This window comes from Ruditapes philippinarum, unplaced genomic scaffold (assembly GCF_026571515.1).
Source record: "Ruditapes philippinarum isolate M1 unplaced genomic scaffold, ASM2657151v2 ctg3581_1_1_1_1, whole genome shotgun sequence".
Taxonomy (NCBI): Eukaryota; Metazoa; Mollusca; class Bivalvia; order Venerida; family Veneridae; genus Ruditapes; species Ruditapes philippinarum.
Window position 1 is genome coordinate 1 of NW_026851515.1, and position 5,918 is coordinate 5,918.

General features: G+C 31.6%; 1 long non-coding RNA gene across 1 annotated transcript; it reads right to left on the reverse strand.

Annotated features, from left to right (window-relative positions):
• Positions 1-2,384: 2,384 nt before the first annotated feature.
• Positions 2,385-3,902, reverse strand: LOC132736952 (uncharacterized). Its single transcript, XR_009626711.1, has 3 exons — positions 3,783-3,902; positions 3,375-3,524; positions 2,385-2,461 (listed from the first exon to the last, which is right to left on the reverse strand). It is a non-coding gene; the product is annotated as an uncharacterized LOC132736952 (long non-coding RNA).
• Positions 3,903-5,918: the final 2,016 nt, after the last annotated feature.

A 5,918-nucleotide genomic window follows, 5' to 3' on the forward strand; every position in this document is an offset into this window, starting at 1 on the left:
ATATACCAGCTATAATCATTTGCAGAGTAAACAGTAGAATATCCAAAACTTCAGCATTTGTTGCTGAAATATTGTATATCATGTTAAAAGTCAAAAAATCATAGCACCCAAGCTTTTATCTAAATTAAATCACGTCATGTACATATCTGTCCGGACACATGGTACTGTAGTGTTGACAATTTAGGTAATTTTGATACCCTCCTTGTCGAGCCTCAGATATTAGAGTCAATACATTCAGAAATAAACAAACTAGTTTGTTAGTTAGGAGAAGAGCCTAGCTGAACTGTGTCAATTTTTTTTATCTCTAGGTTAAAAATCATGAAATTTATAGGAAAAATGTTCAAAAAGTGTCCGGTTGATGGTCCCTGACCAGTAATTGCTTTTATACCAGGTATTTCTACTAAGCTAAATAGGGAGAGAATACGACTTGTAATGCAGGGATCACTGCTTCGACCCTTATGGTCATTTGTCTCTCTTTGCTGATGCCGGCTCGCCACGGCGAGCCGGTATTACGGTAGGATTTTACTGAGAAACAACCTAAAACTCCGAAGCTATCCAAAAATTTAATCGAAGCTTGGCTTCCAGCTTTCTACAAAATTTATCTATCAGGGCTAGGATCCAACATTATTTAGCCAATCAAATTTAATCTTACATAGCGTCAAAAAACCTTCAATTTTCACGCCATTTTTAAAAATCAGCAAGTATTGTTTTGAGCGCAAAGATATAATGATGATTAAAATGTTTGTCTTTATGAATTCTTTTCAATAAATCATATTTACACTGACTTCTGATTTAGCGATTTCACCTGTTTTCTCTGTAGTAAGTTTTCGTTTGGTTAATTAACATAAGTGTACATCTGGTTCTGTGCATTTTTTATTTTTCCTTTTTTCCAGTCATTTTATCCTTTCCGGTATTGAGTGTATGTATTTACTGACCGGGATCCGGGACGCCCGGGATCCGGGATCGTATAAGATATGGAGGAAAAACCTAATGAACTATATTTGTGTTGATTGTTGTCGTAATGAAAGGCCATTAAACGTTATTTTTATTATTGTATATAATGAACGTTAAATTAATTTAACTTAGAATATAGATATATTTAGAGCTATTTATTAACAAACTTAAAATGCGGAAATCACAATACTTATAATTATATGCCTAATTAATTGGAAAAATCAAAGACTATTTTCTTGAATTGGTCAAATCCCGGGATCCCTATATGTTTTAAAACGATCCCAGCTTTTCTGAAAACTATATACTTGAACTGGTCAATCCGTGAGATCTATTTACATTTTAATACGATCCCGGCTTTTCTGAAAACTATATTCTTGAACTGGTCAATTCCCGGGATCCCTATATGTTTTAATAGGATCCCGGCTTATCTGAAAAACATCTTCTTAGACTGGTCAATTTCCGGATCCTATATTTTTTAATAGGATCCCGGCTTTTCTGGCTGAATTGATTGACAACTTGTGTTTACTTTAGGACTTGTGCCTCTCATTCCAATACTAAATAACATACATGTATTACAACTTAATTTTGAATAAAGAGACATCTTTATGAAATCTACCTATCTAACATTTTGTGGTCAAGGTCAACAGGCCATATAGTAAATGTGCATAGACATAGGTTCTTCATTCTATCTGTTTACATGCACCTTCATATATACTCATACTCATCTTGGTTAAACTGAGAGAACTTTATATGTCACTTTCAGTCAATGAGTTTAAGATTTTGAATTTACTGGCCCGAATTCCAGTTTTGAATTTATTCTACTAAATGATTAACAAAATTTTCTTAAATTTACACTGGCCTGAACTTATGTACACTGGCCATCGGGCACCGGGCCAGTGTTGACTTCACTTTTATTTTGATGTTCGCTGAAGTCTCTTCAGCTAACAGAACTGTCATTTTTACATTTAAACACACCCCTTGAAAAAAATTACGAAGCGAGTCGCTACTAGCTTTTTTAAAAGCTAACCTTGTGAAGAGATACTGTGGAATAAGTAGTTAGTCACTTATGAATATATTAGTAATTACCGGTTTGCTATCAAGGACAGCCGGCTAGGTTGACTGCCGATGTAAGACATAACATCTTAAACAAATGGAACACGAGAAAAGTAATTAAATAATTTATACCATTAATGCATTTTAATGTAACACATATATTGGTGCTTACAAATTAACAGTCATGTATTATCAATTTTAATATTTATTTCTAGGGGCTAACCTTCTTTTTAATAAGAAATTAAGTTTGCTTAACAAGGAATATTTGCCAAAGCGTGCGGGAAATGTGTCTCGTTTCGTGAACGTTTTCATTCCAAGATTATATTTTAAACCAGCATTTAGAATGGGGAAGGGAATGTGGAAGAAACAAATATCCAATATGTCTTTGCTTTTTATTCACTATAACAGCCAACACTTGAAATACATATAGGCAATGTATTTTCTGTTATTTCCCCTGAAAAAAAAGAATAGTGGGAATTACATATTTTATGTTAAGGAAAGTATGTTAACCTTTTTATGCACGAAGAATAAACACGGCATTTGTCGCCACTATCCGTGTATGAGAGATTAAATATGCTTCTTTTATAATGATAAAACAATACTCATTTTATCATCTAGACGTTGCACGTGTATTATAAAATAAGAAATGACATCTTCTTGAAGCATCCCAAACAGTACCAATCCAAAGAGTACCATACATGCCATAGGTTCGACAAACAACACGTCGACGGATACAGATGAAAACGCGAAAACAATGCTAAACAGGAGATGACCGAGTTTATACGAGCAATTAATGTTAATAGACACAATATTTTGAAATATTGTGACACAGAAAGTAATAATTTTTTTAAGATATCAGAAGCATTCCTGTAAATGAAAAGAAGTACAATTGTAATTAAAATCCAATGAAAAGATCATTCCAATGCAAAACAAAGGTTGGAACTGCAAGGTTTTTCATTGTTTATTTCACTTGCTTGAGCAGTGATATTTTTACTATTGTGATAGGTTTATTAATGTACGAGAAAAAAAACACATTTCAATGAGGTACGGATATCCTTTTTAAAAGGTTGCAGCAGCAGCGGTTGCAGATAAATGAATACCATCAACTTATTTTTAATAAAATATATAAAAAACAAGCGATTAAAAAGTCCCTGAAATTAAATAATTTATTTATGCTACACAAGTCATATTGCAACATTTAAGTCATATTATAGTCCCTGAAATTAAATAATATATATTTATGCTACACAAGTCATATTGCAATATTTAAGTCATATAATTATATTGATTTATTGAGCAATATATGACGTTGATTATTGGCAAAACATAAATAAAAAATTGAGTAATTGTAATAGAGTATTGCTTACCTCAACTATAGGCACAGCCGTTAGAATCACATACTCTGCAATTGGTAGTCCCGTCTGATCCAGTCACATAGTTAGGCACCCTGCAATTGTTGGGAATGTTACCATCATTTGGACACTGTATCTGTGGACACACTTGCATCGAATACGATTCTAAAAACAAATTTTGACTGAATTTATTATTACATTTTATATCGAAATTTACTTTGTCATCAAGATGAACTTACTTAAATATTCAGATCGATTTATTAAGGAACGTGTCGCTTGTTTGAATTATGGCCTTATACTATATAATCTTATCTATAATATTATTTAAATGTTTTGTTTCTTTTCAATTTTCGTTAAGCTCAGTCAAATTTAAATGACCGCTATATGAGCATTTACATAATAAGATATAGACTGTTAACTTACACGCGTGTTCCGCCCCTAACAGCAATGTCAATGACAAAATAGTCAAGAATGTTAAAGCTCTCATTTTCCTACAGACTATGGTTTACCAGAATGCCAAGTTCTTGTCTAAATCTAATATTTATACTTTCAAGTTAAGGCTAATATAATTTTTCTTTGTTTCTCAGGCATTGTATTGTATACAAGGTTGTCATATCATACTATTCCGTTTGTCTCATATATTTGTTTGGTTCTATATTAAAATTTTGAAATGCAAACACATTATAATGATTATTGGCTTTTTGTGTTATCTTATTCAAAATCGTTTTCATGAAAAATACTGTTTTAGATAGTTTTAATTATCTTAATGTTGATTGTTCTTATGGTTTTTCAGTCTTTTTAACATGTTTAATAAATTTATTTCTATTGCCAACTGTATGCGGCCCGGAAGTCTTTGCATTTCAAGATTTAATTAATGTCACAAATTCATCGATTGAATAAAACTAATAGTTCCATACAAATATACCTTAAATACAATCATCTTATCTTATATTTTCTTTGTTTTGTCTTTTAAGTATTTAAGAAAATAACAGTAAACAGTATTATAATTTTACTTTTGGAAAGGAAATCATAAACAAACATCGTATTTGATAGGTCTTAAATAATTTCAATGGACCTCTAAGGTATAAAGTAGCTATAAGCAACGTAATATATTTAAATGTCTAAACACCTAAAAGCTAAAAAAACAGATGTTGATATTCGTTGATTTAATAGCATATATCTTTTTTTTGTATTTTGTACGCTTCAAAACGCCCATGATGTAAACTACGTTTGACAAATCGTCAAATTTACTGGTGTGGATGTTTGAAACTTGTTACTAACAAAACCAAATCTGATTCCTGTTTTAATTTAATACATTTTCAAAATAGACATCATATTTTCATGCTTTTGATATTGTGCTGATAGTTGGGGTCGTTGCTATCATCCGGGCACATAATGGTTACACACGATATTAAAAATGTGGCTACATTATATTATATAAGGTTAAGTAATCGTCAACATTTACCAAATATATCCACCAGTAAATGTCTTGTAAACGCTCCAACACCATACTTATAAATCCTTACAGTTTTGATAATAAACAACACATTTGCCTATGCTTCAATAATTTGGTTAAGAATTAACTAAACTCATACATTTACTGGTTTATGATTACTAAATTGCTATCGCTTCTTATCACATTACCATTTCTTTGTCTTAGCTCAATTAAGTCGTCATCTCATGACAGTGATCACAACCAGTTTAAACTGTCCGATGTGTGCTTAAAGTTACATTTAATAAAGTTCATAAAAACAGAAGTAGCGACATTTCATTAATAAATTAGGTTTCATATCGACTCAAAGTCTTATTTTCGTGTCCAGACATCAAAAAATGAGTTTTATAAGCATGCAAATGTGCAACCTCATTGTGGCGAATTCGGAAGTTCAATTTCTGTTTGCATGAGAAACTCCGCCTTCAGATCATCCGTACATCAATTTTAAATCAACAAACATGACTATGAGTAGCAGTCCTAATTTAACGGTATGTTTCCGCATTGTAACGGATATTTTCATACAAATTTAATCTTTTTTTATGAGACAATTACTTTTTCTGAACCCATGGAATGCCTAGTGAACCATGAAGCTAAAACGGTTAAAGTGTGTTTTGCACAAGAAAATCTTAAATTTGTTGTGTTGCGGATAGCAACTAAAACACTGTGACGTAGCGCATACACGGGCTGATTATAGTCTTCATTTGCATGTTAAAATTCGTATACGAACTTTAGTGTTACCGTGAGGTTTTCCATTTAAAATCCTAATTTATGAACAATATTTGATGAGATTTACAACAATACTGTCGAAAAGATTAATGAAACTATAGAATGCTTGGTCTTCAGGCCGACGGCAAAAATATTTTTAAATATTTATTTAATGTAGCTTTAACTTATCTGCAGGTGTATATGTTGAACGAAATCTATAGACCGAAAGAATCACAGAGTAGTTTAAAAAAACAAAAACCAAGTCGTGTGACTTGAACAAAGCCTTAAAGCTACATTAACAGATTCAATAGATATTTTATGGTTGAAACAAGTCTAAGTCATCCATTTATCATACATATAAT